The following is a 16,288-nucleotide window of genomic DNA, read 5'->3' as shown; positions in this document are numbered from 1 at the left end:
TCCCCCGGTGGATCTGCTCTCCCCCCTCCCCCGCACCTGCCTATCACTATCTCTTACCTGCATCTACCTATCACCATCTTGTGCCCACCCCACCTCCCCTCTTTTGCCCACCTATCACTGCTCTGCTTTTCCCTCCTATATATTGGGCTTCCCCCTTTTCCTATCTTCAGTCCTGAAGGAGGATCCTGACCCAAAACATTGACCACCTGCTTTTCTCCACGGATGTTGCCTGGCCTGCTGAGTTCCTCCAGCATCAGTGTTTTTCAGAGAAAACTTAGATGGATGTTGCTGGGACTTGAGGATCTGAGTTACAGGGATAGATTGAATAGGTTAGGACTTTATTCCCTGGAGTGCAGGAGAATGAGGGGAGATCTTATAGAAGTATACAAAATTATAGATAGGGTGAATACGTGCAGGCTTTTCCCCCTCAGGTTGGATGAGACTAGAACTAGAGGTCAAAGATTTAGGGTGAAATGTTTAAGGGGAATCTGAGGGGAAACTCAGAGGGTGGTGCGAGTGTGGAATGAGCTGCCAGTGGAAGTGTTGGATGCGGGTTCAATTGTAACATTTAGGAGAAGTTTGGATAGGTGCATGATGAGAGAGGTATGGAGGACTGTGGTCTCAGTGCAGGTAGATGGGACTAGGCAGAAGATCAGGTCAGCATGGACTAGATGGGCCAAAGGGCCTGTTTCTGTGCTGTAGTGCTCTATGACTCTAGTTAACCATTTGTTCTTAATATATTTGTAGAGTCTCTATGGTGGTGGCATCTGTTAGTCTCTCGAGACCATGGATCTGCACATGGAGAGTCTTCAGTCGGTAGTGGTAGAGCAGCGTCTGTTGTGACTGTAGAGGCCTACATGGGAGTGGAATCTCTGAGTGTTTTCCTTTACCTGATCTGCTAAAGCTATCTCATGGTCTCTTTTTGCCTTCCTGACTTCCCCTCATGTAAAATTGAGAGAGGTACATCGCTTGTACTCCTCCAACCCTCCATGCTCCTGGAGTACAGTAGCTGTCACCACCTAGGCATTAATAAGTGGAATTTTGGAGTGTCCATCAGGAAAACTTTCTCACAACCATATAATATGGAAGCACCATCGTTATGTTAACATCATTACAGGGGTATTGTTGTAGTTTAAAACTCAGACTCCCAATTCTTAATTAGCAATCATACAGCCTTGGCTTGCAATTTATCAGCAATTTCTTTGGAAAGGCATAAGTTACTCTCACAGGCAGACACTCAATTGTTTGAAGCAGTTGTTCTTTGTGATTTTTGTAGATCAACCTCAAACAATTATCTCTAATTTTATATCTGCTATGTTTATTACCTTACTATTTCAATAGAGTGCAAAGGACTAACAAAAAACTGGATAAGAATCCAGTGAGCTGCAAAATATAGAATTAACTAATCAGGAGGACACAGTAGAATCCATTCAATTTGTGGTAGTGCTCGTGAGTTTTACTAAAGATAAAGGCAATGCGAATAGAGGGAAAATGTTTCTTGTGCCTGTTGCCACACCTGCAGCGAAGGTGACGGCTGTACCTGCTGGAAGCTAATTATCTCCGCCCCAGAGGAGTGTTGACGACCAATGCTCCTAACTGTTCTCATTGACTTTCCCCACTTATAGAGTAAGTGTGGGCCTGTTTTCTAATGATTGCACCATGGTCAGTTCTGTCTGCTACTGCACAGGTAAAACAGTCTGTAGCTTTGTACAGAAAGACTTGAGCTGATCAGAAGAAAGTAATGTTTGTGCTATACACCATTACTGCCAGGTGATGACATCTCCAACTAGAGCCTATCTTTTTCTCCTGACATTCAATCTTATTGCTATCACTAAATACACATCAGCAACTGTAAGAACATTGTCAGTAAGACAAGTTAGGAGCAGCCAGCAGTAGTGAGATGCTATAATTGCTTAGATAGTGACACCATCTTGGGTAAGACCCTCCATTTGACTTGCAGCCCATTAAACACCTCAGACATTCACTCTTGCCATCACAAGTGCACTATGGGTCCCAGCCTATAACAGCTGAATTCTGGCAATAAGTCCCAAACCTATGATCTCATATGTCGGCAAGACAAAAAAATAGTGGATATAAGGAAACATCATCACAGAGATCCCCCCCATCTCACATAATCCTGATGTGGACATGTATTGGTGTTTATGCATTGTCACTGAGTAGAAATCATGTAGCACCGTACCGAGCAGTGTTGTGAAAGTACCTTCAGCATGTGGATTACAGCAGTCCAAGACAAAAGAACCCACCACTGTCTTCTCAAGGCAGAGTTCGGCAATAAATGCTGGGCTTGCAAATGGTGCTTAAATACTCAGGTGAGTTTAGAACAAGTATAAGGGAGAAGGAAAGAGAATTTGGGGCCAGGTGGGTTGAGACCTTCAGAATGGGAGATGAATAAGCACAAACAAGTTGGATGATATGGGATAGAACATTACAGCACAGTACAGGCCCTTTGGCCCACAATGTTGTGCCAACCTTTTAAACTACTCTAAGATCAATGTCACCCTTCCCTCCCACATACTCCTCCATTTTCCTATCATCCATGTGCCTAAGAGTTCCACACACCCACCACTCTGGGGGGGGGACTTACCTCTGACTTCCCCCCCCATACCTTCCTCCAGTGAACTTAAAATTATGACCCCCTCATGGTAGACATTGTCACTCTGGGGGAAAATGTCTCTGGCTGTCCACTTGATCTATGCCCCTTATCATCTTATCTTGTACACCTCAATCAGGTCACCTCTCATCCTCGGTCACTCCAAAGAGAAAAGCCTTCGCTTGCTCAACCTATCCTCATAAGAAATGCTCTCCAATCCAGATGGCATCCTGGTAAATCTCCTCTGCATCCTTTCTAAAGCTTCCACATCCTTCCTATAATGAAGCAACCAGAACTGAACACTATACTCAAAGTGTGGTCTAACCAAAGTATTCTACAGCTGCAACAGCTCTAGAGTTGTTCCTGTGTTGCAAGATTCAATGTAATTACATGAAACACTTATATGTCAGTGCAGACAGTTTTAACCCCCATGATTTTCCAACCCTTAAATTACTTTGAGGAACAGCTTAAAATATAATGTGAAAGCAATTGTCTCTTGTACAATTTTTGCTGACACTGTCGAAGACACACTAGTCTGTTTGACTGCACAATTACCACTCTGTCCTTGGCTGGTTCACCCCATAGCAGCACAGTATATTCTCCACAGCATATGCTTCAACAGCTTTCCAGGGCTTAGAACATAGAACATAGAAAAACTACAGCACAATTCAGGCCCTTAGTCTCACAAAGCTGTGTCGAACATGTCCCAACCCTAGAAATTACTAGGCTTACCCCTAGCCCTGTATTTTACTCAGCTCCATGTACCTATCAGTCTCTTGAAAGACCCTGTCGTATCCGCCTCCACCACCGTTTCCGGCAGCCCATCCCACACACTCACCACTCTCTGAGTGAAAAAACTTACCCCTGATATCTCCTCTGTACCTACTCCCCAGCACCTTAAACCTATGTCCTTGTGTGGCCACCAATTCAGCCCTGGGGAAAAGCCTCTGACTCTTTACCCTATCAATATCTCTCATCATCTTATACACCTCTATCGGGTCCCCCCCCCATCCTCCGTCTCTCCAAGGAGAAAAGGCCGAGTTCCCTCAACCTGCTTTCATAAGGCATGCTCCGCATTCCAGGCAGCATCCTTGTAAATCTCCTCTGCACCTTCTCTATGGCTTCCACATCTTTCCTGTAGTGAGGTGACCAGAACTGAGCACAATACTCCAAGTGGGGTCTGACCAGGGACCTATATAGCTGCAACAATACCTCACGGCTTCTAAATTCAATTCCCCGATTGATGAAGGACAATGCACCATATGCCTTCTTAACCACAGAGTTAACCTGCACAGCTGCTTTGAGCATCCTATAGACTCGGACTCCAAGATCCCTCTGATCCTCCACACTGCCAAGAGTCCTACCATTAATACTATATTCCATCAACATTTTGACCTACCAAAATGAACCACTTCACACTTATCTGGGTTGAACTGCATCTGCCACTTCTCAGCCCAACTCTGCATCCTATCTATGTCCCTCTGTAACCTCTGACAGCCCTCCAAACTATCCACAACACCCCCAACCTTTGTGTCATCCGCAAACTTCCTAACCCATCCCTCCACTTCCTCATCCAGGTCGTTCATAAAAATCACAAGGAGTAAGGGTCCCAGTATAGATCCCTGAGGTACACCACTGGTCGCCGACCTCCACTCAGAATACGACCCTTCAACAACCACTCTTTGCCTTCTGTGGGCCAGCCAGTTCTGGATCCACACTGCAATGTCCCCTTGGATCCCATGTCTCCTCACCCTCTCCATAAGCCTCGCATGGGGTACCTTATCAAACACCTTGCTGAAATCCATATACGCTACATCTGCTGCTCTCCCTTCATCGATGTGCTTAGTCACATCCTCAAAAAATTCAATCAGGCTCGTAAGACAAGACCTGCCCTTGACAAAGCCATGCTGACTATTCCAAATCATATTATACCTCTCCAAATGTTCATAAATCCTGCCTCTCAGGATCTTCTCCATCAGTTTACCAATCACTGAGGTAAGACTCACTGGTCTATAATTTCCTGGGCTGTCCCTACTCCCCTTCTTGAATAAGGGAACAACATCCGCAACCCTTCAATCTTCTGGAACCTCTCCCGTCTCCATCGACGACGCAAAAATCATCGTCAGGGGCTCTGCAATCTCCTCCCTCGCCTCCCACAGCAACCTGGGATACATCTCATCTGGTCCTGGTGAATCTAACTTGATGCTTTCCAAAAGTTTCAACACCACCTCTTTTCTAATATCTACCTGCTCAAGCTTCTCGGGCTGCTGCAAGTCCCCACTACAATCACCCAGGTCTTTTTCCGTGGTGAATACTGATGTAAAGTATTCATTGAGTACCCACTGCTGCACTTGATAGGCCCTATCCTTTCGCATCTCATCCTCGTACTCTTCACGTACTTGTAGAACGCCTAGGGGTTTTCCTTAATCCTGCCCGCCAAGGCCTTCTCATGTCCCCTTCTGGCTCACTTAATCTCTTTCTTAGGTTCCTTCCTTTTAGCCTTGTACTCCTCCAGATCTCTAACATTACCTAGTTCTCTGTACCTTTTGTATGCTTTACTTTTCCTTTTGACTAGATTTATTATAGCCTTCGTACACCATGGTTCCTGTATCCTATCATGGCTCCCTTGTCTCATTGGAACATGTCTATGCAGAGCTCCACACAAATACCCCCTGAATATTTGCCACATATCTTCCGTACTTTTCCCAGAGAACATCTGTTCCCAATTTAATCTTCCAATTTCCTGGCTTCTTCGACAAAATTTCCTAAACTATCAACCTCCACCACCAAGCCAGATAAAAGCAATAGGTTAACAGGGACATTATCTCTAGGTTCCCTCTCCAATGTATTCATGTCCAACTCAGACATATAACATTATTCCTTCATTGTTTTGGGTCTTTTCTGGATGTAGATTCAGATTCAAATTAGTTTATTGTCGTACACACCAAGGTGCAGTAAAATTCCTTGTTTACATGAAGCTCACAGAGTAAACAGTATACATAGCAATAATAAATATAACAGTAAAATAGAAAAACAAGTGCAAAACTGCAGAATAGTGCATAGTTTTGCCAGAATGGTTCTAGGGATGAGGAAATTAAGTTAAATGGTGAGACTGGAGACGTGCCTTTTGGAGCAAAGATGGTTGGGAGGAAATTTGATGTGAAAAATGTGTTTGTAGGTTTAGACAGAGTAAGTTGAGTATGTTCCCATGTATATATGGTCCGAGGACCAGGAGGCACAGATCCAAATGATGGGCAAAAGATACAAGGGGAAATTGAGGAGAATATTTTCATATAAAGGGAGTAGTTATGATCTGACAACTGCCTACAAGTCCAGTGGAAAAAGTCAAATCAGACTTCCAAGTGTGAATTAGGAAGGCATTTGGGAGAAAATAATTTGCAGACTTTGGGGAAAGAAAGGGAATGCAGCTGATTAATGGCTTAAACGGCCTCCATCTGTGCCATGGCAATTCCAGGATTCTGTGATAATCCTCAGGCTCTACCTAATGTCATTGAGGGACTACCTTCACCACAACAGCTGTCATTCAATAATGGGCTTACCACCTACAATAATGTCATTTGCTGAGATATTTACTGTTGAATGAGATATTTAGGTAGTACAACATAAAGTGTACACTTGCTTTTACAGGATTAAATGTAGAAAATTGAAAAAATTATAAATCTGTACATGTAAAACTACCAACATTTGAGAAAGATAGTGCAGTGGTTAATTGTTACATAGATAATTTTTATAGTTACCAAAGCAATCAGGGAAGACCATACATTTGAGTCTTGCTAGCATCATTCATATTCCAAGAATGAATTTTCAAAGAACTTCCTTTTGAGTCATAAATCATGCATTTGAGTCCCATACCAAATATTGGACCAAAGTATTTGAACTTTACTCATGCCAACAGCCCCCAAATCACTTAAGAAAGTACTGAATTTTTTAAAAATGAATTTAATGTTCAATGCCTGCATTTATTACTTTGTTTTGCATTGACTGCCCAGAGAGGCCATTTTCAAGAGCATTTAAGAGTTAACTGCATTGATGTGGAGCAGGAACCTTGCAATTGTTGACCAGGGTTCTTTCCCTAAATGGGCATTAGTGCTTTCTCCACATTTTTAAAAATTCATTTCAATTTCTGAAACTGTTATAGTGAGATTTCCAATGGGACGGGCTCCACCTGAACCACACTGGGACCAGGGTCCTGGTGAATCGCATCACTAGGGCTGTAGATCAGCCTTTAAACTAAATAGTGGGTTCAATAGATTGGATAAGTATGGATAAAGTAAAAGGGAAGGAGAGTGCAGGAGAGGTTACCGAAGTCTCCAGAATAAAGACTAAGACAGAAAGGTTAGAAAGGGAAAAGAATTTAACTTCAGGCAACATGGAGACAAATTTGAGAAGGTGGTGAATAGTAGGACTGAAGGTGTTATATTTGAATGCATGCAATACACAAAATAAGGTAGATGAGCTCAGTTAGAAATTGGCAGGTACAAGGTTGTGGGCATCAGAGTCATGGTTGAAAGAAGATCACAGCTGGAAGCGAAACATCCAAGGATACACATCCTATCAAAAAGACAGGCAGAGGGGGTGGGGTGGCTCTGTTGGTAAAAAATGAAATCAAATCCTTAGAAAGAAGTGACATAGGATCTGAAGATGTAGAATCCTTGTGGGTGGAGTTAAGAAACTGCAAGACCCTGTTGGGAGTTATATACAGGCCTCCAAATAGCAGCCAGGATGTGGGGTACAAATTACAACAGGAAATAGAAAAGGCATGTAAAAAGGGCAATGTTACAGTGGTCATAGGGGATTCCAATATGCAGGTAGACTGGGAAAAATATCAGGTTGGTACTGGATTCCAAGAGAAGGAATTCGTAGAATGCCTACAAGATGGCTTTTTAGAGCAGCTTGTGGTTGAGCCCACTGGGGAAAAGACAATTCTGGATCTGGTGTTGTGCAATAAACCAGATCTGATTAGGGAGCTTAAGGTAAAGGAACCCTTAGAAGCCAGTGATCATATGATAGAATTCACCCTGCAGTTTGAGGGAGAAGCTGAAATCGGATGTATCAGTATCACAGTTGAGTAAAGATAACTGCAGAGGCATGAGAGAGGAGCTGGCCAAAGTTGATGGGAAGGGGATGCAAGCAGGTATGATGGTGGAGCAACAATGGCAGGAGTTTCTGGGAGAAATTCAGAAGACATGGGATCAGTTCATTCCAAAGAAGCAGCATTTGAAAGGGAGGATGAGGCAACCGTGGCTGACAAGGGAAGTCAAAGACAGCAATAAAAGCAAAAGAGAGGGCATGCAATATTTTAAAAATTAGAGGGAAGCTAGAGAATTGGGAAACTTTTAAAAACCAACAGAAGGCAACTAAAAAAGCAATAAGGGGAGAAAAGATGAAATACGAAGCTAGCCAATGTAAAAGAGGATACCAAGTTTTTTCAGATAAAGAGTTAAGGAGAGGTAAGAGTGGACATCGGACCGCTGGAAAATGACACTGGAGAGCTGGTAATGGGGAACGAGGACATGGTGGATGAACTGAGTGAGTATTTTGCATTAGTCTTCACTGTGGAAGACATCAGCAAACATGCCATAAATTTGAGAGAGTCAGGGGGCAGAAGTGAGTGTAGTTGCTATTACTAAGGAGAAGATGCTTGGGAAGCTGAAAGGTCTGAAAGTTGATAACATAGAACATTACAGAACAGTACAGACCCTTCAGCCCACAATGTTGTGCCGACATTTTAACCTACTCTAAGATCTATAGAACCCTTTCATCCCACATAGCCCTCCATTTCTTTAACATCCATGTGCATATCTAAATCTCTTAAATGTCCCCAGTGTATCTGCCTCTACCAGCACTTCTGGCAGTGTGTTCCACACGCCCACTAAAAAAAACTTACTCCTGACATTCCACCCGCCCCCCCCATACCTTCCCAGAATCACCTTAAAATTATGCTCACTTGTGATAGCCATTTTTGCCCTGGGAAAAAGTCTGATTGTCCACTTGATCTATGCCTCTTATCATCTTGTGCACCTCTGTGAAGTCACCTGTCATCCTCCTTCATGCCAAAGAGGAAAGCCCCAGCTCACTCAACCTATCCTTATAAAACATGCTCTGCAATCCAGGCAGCATCCTGGTAAATCTCTCTGCACCCTTTCTAAAGCCTCCATATCCTTCCAAGAGTGAGGTGACCAGAACTGAACAATACTCCAAGTGTGGTCTAACCTGGGTTTTATAGAGCTGCAACATCACCTCGTGGCTCTTGACCTCAATACCCTGACTAATGAAGGCCAACACACCATACGCCACCTTAACAACCCTATCAACCTGTGCGGCAACCTTGAGGGAGCTATGGACATGGACCCCAAGATCCATCTGTTCCTCCACACTCCTAAGAGTCCTGCCATTAACCCTGTTTTTGGCCTTCCAAAGTGAATCACTTCACTTTTCTGGGTTGAACTCCATCTGCCACTTCTCAGCCCAGCTTTGCATCCTATTAATGTCCCGTTGTAACCCTCAGCAACCTTTTACACTATCCACACACCACTAACGTTTGTATCATCTGCAAATTTACTAACCCACCCTTCCACTTCCTCATCCAAGTCATTTATATAAAAAAAATCACAGAGCAGGTACACCCCATCTACAACCACCCTCTGCCTTCTAATGGACAAGACAATTCTGAATCCACATAGACAAATTTCCCTGGATACCATGCCCCCTGAACTTCTGAATGAGCCTATCATGGGGAACGTTATCAAACACCTTATAAAGTCTATACACCACATCCACTGCTCTGCCCTTATCAATGCATTTTGTCACATCCTCAGAATTGTCCCCCCTTTACAGGATCAGCCCGGGAGCCATTAGAGCAGCATGTTTCTAACAGGTAGGGGCTGAGTATTTAAAAAGCAGTGTGTTTTTCCGCAGGCTTTTCCCTTACAGGATTGGCCGGGGAGCTGTTGGAGCAGCAGGTCTCTAACAGGTAGGGGCTGAGTATTTGAAACAGTTTAATTGGTTGATTAGAGGGAGTGAGTACTTGAGATAATTGGCAGGGAAAAATGAGGGGTAACTGAAGAGGAGCAGCCAGTGAGGAGTGCCCAGTCTGTGAGTGGCTCAGGGTAGGAGTAGAGCTCTGAGGCTTTGGCAAGCAGAGGCTGAGGAAGAGCTTGCTCCTAGAGAGGTAAGGCCAGTAATTTCCTTTATTTTAATTAATGTAGGAGTAGGTAATGAAGGCAGCAGTTAGGGCAGTTGTGTGCTCCATGTTCAGTATGTGGGAAGTCAGAGACAGCACACTTGTCCCTGATGACCACACCTGTAAAAGGTGCATCCAGCTGCAGCTCCTGACAAACCTAATTAGGGAACTGGAGTTGGATGAACTTTGGAGCATTTGTGAGGCAGAAATAGACAGGAGTTTCAGGGAGATAGTCACCCCTAAAAGTCATGAGGCAGGCAGCTGGGTGACTGTCAGGAGAGGGAAGGGATATAGACAGAAAGGGCAGAGCACCCCTGTGGCCATTCCCATCAACAATAAGTATACTGTTTTGGATACTGCTGGTGGGGACGACCTACTAGGTACAAGTTGTAGTGGTTGAGTCTCTGACACTGAGACGGGACCCTCAGCTCAAAGGAAGGAGGGAAAAGAGAGCAGTAGTGATAGGGGATTCGATAGTTAGGGGTCAGATAGGAGGTTCTGTGGGAGTGATCGAAAATCTTGGATGGTCCGTTGCCTCCCTGGTGCCAGGGTCCATGATATCTCGGATCAAGTTCTCGATATTTTCAGGAGGGAGGGTGAGCAGCCAGATGTCGTGGTCCATGTAGGGACCAATGAGGTGGATAGGAAGGAGGAGGAGGAGGAGGAGGTCCTGCAAAGAGTTTAGAGAATTAGGTACAAAGTTGAAGGACAGGACCTCCAAGGTTGCAATCTCAGGATGCTACCCATGCCACATGCTAGTGAGGCTAGAAATAGGAGGATCATGCAGCTAAATATGTGGCTAAAGAGATGGTGCAGGAGGGAGGGCTTCATGTTTCTGGATAATTGGGCTTCCTTCAAGGGAAGGTGGGACCTGTTCCAACAGGACGGTCTGCACCTAAACTGGAGGGGGGAACTAACACACTTGCGGGTAGGTTTGCTAGTGCTGCTCTGGGGGGCTTAAACTAGGTTTTCAGGGGGAGGGGAACCAGCATGTTAGAGCAGATAGTGAGGTGGAGGAGGTTATAGGTCATGCGAGGACTGCAGGTATCGACAGAAATCAAAGGCTTGTACATGATAGTAATGTTCTCAGATGCATCTATTTCAATGCAAGGAGTATTGTAGGTAAGGCAGATGAGCTTAGGGCGTGGATTGGCACGTGGGATTACGATGTTATTGCTATTAGTGAGACATGGTTACAGGAGGGGCAGGACTGGCAGCTTAATGTTCTGGGCTTCTGTTGTTTCAGACGTGATAGAGGGAAGGGATGAAAGGGGGAGGAGTGGCATTACTGGTCAGGGAACAGATCACAGCTGTGCGTAGACAGGACAGGCTGAAGCACTTGTCTACAGAGGTCATATGGGTGGAGCTGATGAACAGGAAAAGTGTGGCCACACTAATAGGGTTGTATTATAGACTGCCCAACAGTCAGAGAGAATTGGAGGAACAAATCTGTAGTGAGATAGCAGACCGATGTAAGAAACAAAGTTGTAATAGTAGGGGATTTTAACTTTCCACAGATTGACTGGGACTCCCACACTGTGAAAGGGCTGGATGGCTTGGAATTTGTCAAATGTGTTCAGGAAAGTTTTCTAAATCAATATATAGAGGTACCAACGAGAGAGAATGCAATACTTTATCTCCTATTAGGGAACCAGACAGGTCAGGTGACAGAAGTATGTGTAGGTGAGCATTTTGGGTCCAGTGACCATAATGTCATTAGTTTCAAGTCAATTATGGATAAGGATAGGTCTGGTCCTCGAGTTGAGGTTCTAAATTGGAGTCAGGCCAATTTTGTGGAAATGAGAAAGGATCTAGGAAGAGCAGATTGGGATAAGTTATTTTCTGGCAAGGAAGTGTTCAGTAAGTGGAAGGCCTTCAAAGGCAAAATTTTGAGAGTGCAGAGTTTGCATGTTCCTGCCAGGATTAAAGGCAAAGTTAACAAGCATGGGAAACCTTGGTTTTCAAGGGATATTGGCCATCTGGTTAAGAAAAAGAGAGAGGTGTATAGCAGGTATAGGCAACTAGGAACAATTGAGGTACTTGAAGAGTATAGAAGTAGTAAGAAAATACTAAAGGAGGAAATCAGGAAGGCAAAAAGACAACATGAGGTTGCTTTGGCAGATAATGTGAAGGTAGACCCAAAAGGTTTCTACAAGTATATTAAAAGGATAGTAAGGGACAAAATTGGTCCCCTAGAAGATCAGTGGTGGGCTATGTGTGGAGCCTCAGGAGATGGGAGAGATCTTAAACAGATTTTTTGCATCAGTATTTACTCAGGAAACTTGCTTAGTGGATATGGAAGGGAAACAAGCAGGAGTGTCATGGAACATAGAGATTAAACAGGAGGAGGTGCTTGCTGCCTTACAGCAAATAAAGGTAGGTAAATCCCCCAGGCCTGATAAGATATTTCCTCAGACCTTGAGAGACTAGTGTAGAAATTTTAGGGGCCCTGGCAGATATATTTAAAATGTCCTTGGCTATGGGTGCGGTACTAGAGGGTAGCTCATGTTCCGTCCTTTAATAAGGGATCTAAAAGTAAACCAGGTAATTACAGGCCAGTGAAACTGACATCAGTAGTAGGTAAATTATTGGAAGGTGTTCTGAGAGATCAGATATACAAGTATTTGGACAGCCAAGGGCTGATTAAGGATAGTCAGCATAGCTTTGTGCGTGGTAGATCATGTTTAACGAATCTTGCAGAGTTTTTCAAGGAGGTTACCAAGAAAATAGATGAAGGAAAGGCTGTGGATGTTGTCTACATGGACTTTAGTAAGGCCTTTGACAAGGTCCCACATGGGATGCTAGTTCAGAAGGTTCAGTCACTAGGTATCCATGGAGAGGTTGTAAACTGGATTTGAAATTGGCTGTATTGGAGAAGACAGAGTGGTGGTGGATGATTGTTTCTCAGACTGGAGGCCTGTGACTAGTGGTGTGCCTCAGGGATCTGTGATGGGGCCATTGTTGTTGTCTATATCAATGATCTAGATAATGTATTAAATTGGATCAGCAAATTTGCTGATGACACTAAGATTGGAAATGTAGTGGACAGTGAGGAAGGCTTTCAAAGCTTGCAGAGGGATCTGAACCAACTGGAAGAATGGGCCAGAAAATGGCAGATGGAATTTAATGCAGACGAGTGTGAGGTGTTGCATTTTGGAAGGACAAATCAAGGGAGGACATACGCAGTAAATGGTAGGGCACTGAGGAGTGCAGAAGAACAAAGGGATCTGGGAGTTCAGATACATAATTCCCTGTAAGTAGCATCACAGGTAGATAGGGTTGTAAAGAAGGCTTTTTGCATCCTGGCATTCGTAAATCAAAGTATTGAGTATAGGAGTTGGGATGTTATGGTGAGGTTGTATAAGACATTGGTGAGACCAAATTTGGAGTATTGTGTGCAGTTCTGGTCACCTAACTATAGGAAGGATATCAGTAAGATTGAAAGTGCACAGGAGATTTACTAGAATGTTGCCAGGTCTTCAGGAGTTGAGTTATAGGGAAAGATTAGGACATTATTCCTTGGAGCATAGAAGAATGAGGGGAGATTTGATAGATGTTTACAAAATTGAGGGGTATAGACAGTAAATGCGAGTAGGCTCTTTCCACCTAGATTAGGAGAGATAAGTACGAGAGGACATGGCTTTAGGGTGAAAAGGGAAAGGTTTTGGGGAACTTCTTCACTCAAAGTGCTGCCATCTGATGTAGTAAATGCCGGCTCACTCTTGAGTTTTAAGAATAAATTGGATAGATACATGGACAGGAGAGGTCTGGAGGGTTATGGTCTGGGTGCAGGTAAATGGGACTAGCAGAATAATGTTTTGGCACAGACTAGAAGGGCCAAATGGCCTGTTTTCTGTGCTGTTCTATGGTTCTAATTCAATCAGGCTTGAGGCATGACCTGCCCCTCAAAGCCATGCAGACTATCCCTAACCTAGACTATGCTTCTCCAAATGCTCAGAACTCCTGTCCCTAAAAATCTTTACCATTAATTTGCCCACCACTGAAGTAAGGGTCAGTGGTTTATGATTCTCAGTGTTATCCCTGCTCCCTTTCTTGAGCAAAGGGATAACATTTGCCACCCTCCAACTATCTGGTACTACTCCTGTGGTCAGTGAGGGTGCAAAGATCATCACCAAGGGCTCAGAAATCTCTTCCCTCACTTTATAGTATCCTGGGATATATCCCATCCAGCCCCAGGGACTTACCCCTCCTAATGTTTTCAGAAGTTCCAGCACATCCTCCTTAACAGCATCATGCCCTAGCATATCAGTGCACCATCCTCACACATGTCAAGGCTTCTCACAATGAATACTTTGCTGCAGTATTCACCCAAGGACCTCCCCTACCTCCTCTGACTCCAGGCACATGTTTCCTCCTCTGTTCCTAATCAGCCCTGCATTCACTCTACTCATCCTCCTGTTCTTCACATATTAGAAGAACACCTTGGGGGTTTTCCTTAATCCTACTCAAGGACTTCTCATGCCCGCTTCTAGCTCTCCTAAGTCCATTCTTAAGCTCCATCCTGGCTACCTCAATTCTCCAGAGCCCTGTCTGTTCCATGCTTCTAAGCTACAGGTAAGCTTCTTTGTTCCTCTTGACAAGATATTCTATGTCTCTTGTCAACCACAGATCCCTCACTACCTCAATGGGACAAACCTCTCCAGAGCCCCATGTAAGTACTCCCTAAACAACCTCCACGTTTCCACTGTGCATTCACCCAAGAACATCTGTTCACAATTTACACAAGTTCCTGCCTAATAGCATCATAATTCCCCCTCCCCCAATTAAATACTTTCCCATATCATCTACACCTATCCCTCTCCAAGGCTATGGAGAAGGTCAAGGAGTTATGGTCACTATCTTGAAAATGTTCTTCCATAAAGAGATCTGAAACCTGATCAGGCTCATTGCCCAGTATCAGGTCCAGTATGGCCTCTGCACATACTGTCAGGAATCCTTCCTGAACACTCTGAACAAACTCTGCTTCATCTATCCCCTTTACACTAAGGAGGTGCCCATCATATTAGGGAAGTTGATATCAACCATGACAACAACCCTGTTATTTTTGCACGATTCTGAACTAAAATCTGCCTCCTGATCTGCTCCTCAGCATCTCTGCTGCTGGGGGGGTGGGGGGAGGTTCTGTAGAACACTCCCAATAGAGTGATCACTCCCTTCCTGTTTGACTTCCACCCATACTGACTCAGTGGATGATCCCTCCAGGATGTCTTCCCTTTCTACAGCTGTGACACTCCAACTCTTACCTCCTTCCCTGTCCCTTTTGAAACATTCAACCCCAGAACATCCAACAGCCCTTGTGACAGCCAAGTCTCTAATGGCCATAACATTGTAGTTGCATGTACTGACCCATGCTCTAAAGTTCATCACCATTGTTCCTGATACTTCTCCCATTAAAATAGACATTTCAACCCATCCAACTAACTGGAATTTTGCCCTTTCAACTGCCTATCCTTCCTCAGTCTCTCTACACACTGCATCAACCTGTACACCAACTACCCCATGCTCTGACCTATCACTTGGGTTCCCATCCCCTTGCCAAACTAGTTTAAACCCTCCACAACAGCTCTAGTAAATCTGCTTGCAAGGATATTGGTCCCCTGCAGTTCAGGTGTAACCTGTCCCTTTTGTACAGTTCATACCTTCCCCAGAAGAGATCCCAACGATCCACAAATCTGAAACCCTTCCCCCTGCACTAGGACTGGATGGACTACACACCAGGGTTCTGAAAGAGGTAGCCAAAGAGATTGTGGAGGCATTAGTAGTGATAGAACCATAGAATACTACAGCACAGAAAACGGGCCATTCAGCCCTTCTACTGTGCCAAAACTTTATTCCACTAGTCACCTTGACCTGCACCCAGTCCATAACCCTCCAGACCTCTTCCATCCATGTACCTATCCATTTACTATTAAAACTTGAGTGAGCCTGCATTTACCACATCAGATGGCAGCTCATTCCACACTCCCACCACTGAGTAGTGAAGTTCCCCCAAACCTTTCCCCCTAAAGCCATGTCCTCTTGTACTTATCTCTCCTAATCTAGGTGGAAAGAGCCTACTAGAATTTACTGTCTATACCACAGAATCTTGTAAACTTCTATCAAATCTCCCCTCATTCTTCTATGCTCCAATGAATAGAGTCCTAACCTGTTCAATCTTTCCCTATAACTCAACTCCTGAAGACCTGGCAACATTCTAGTATGTCTCCTCTGCACTCTCAATCTTACTGATATCCTTCCTATAGTTAGGTGACCAGAACTGCACAATACTACAAATCTGGCCTCACCAATGTCTTATACAACCTCACCATAACATCCCAACTCCTATACTCAGTACTTTGATTTATGAATGCCGGGATGCCAAAAGCTTTCTTTACAACCCTGTCTACCTGTGATGCTACTTACAGGGAATTATGTATCTAAACTCCCAGATCCCTTTGTTCCTCTGCACTCCT

This window comes from Pristis pectinata, chromosome 9 (genome assembly GCF_009764475.1).
Source record: "Pristis pectinata isolate sPriPec2 chromosome 9, sPriPec2.1.pri, whole genome shotgun sequence".
In the NCBI taxonomy this organism is placed as follows: Eukaryota; Metazoa; Chordata; class Chondrichthyes; order Rhinopristiformes; family Pristidae; genus Pristis; species Pristis pectinata.
Note: the sequence above shows the minus strand (reverse complement) of the source record.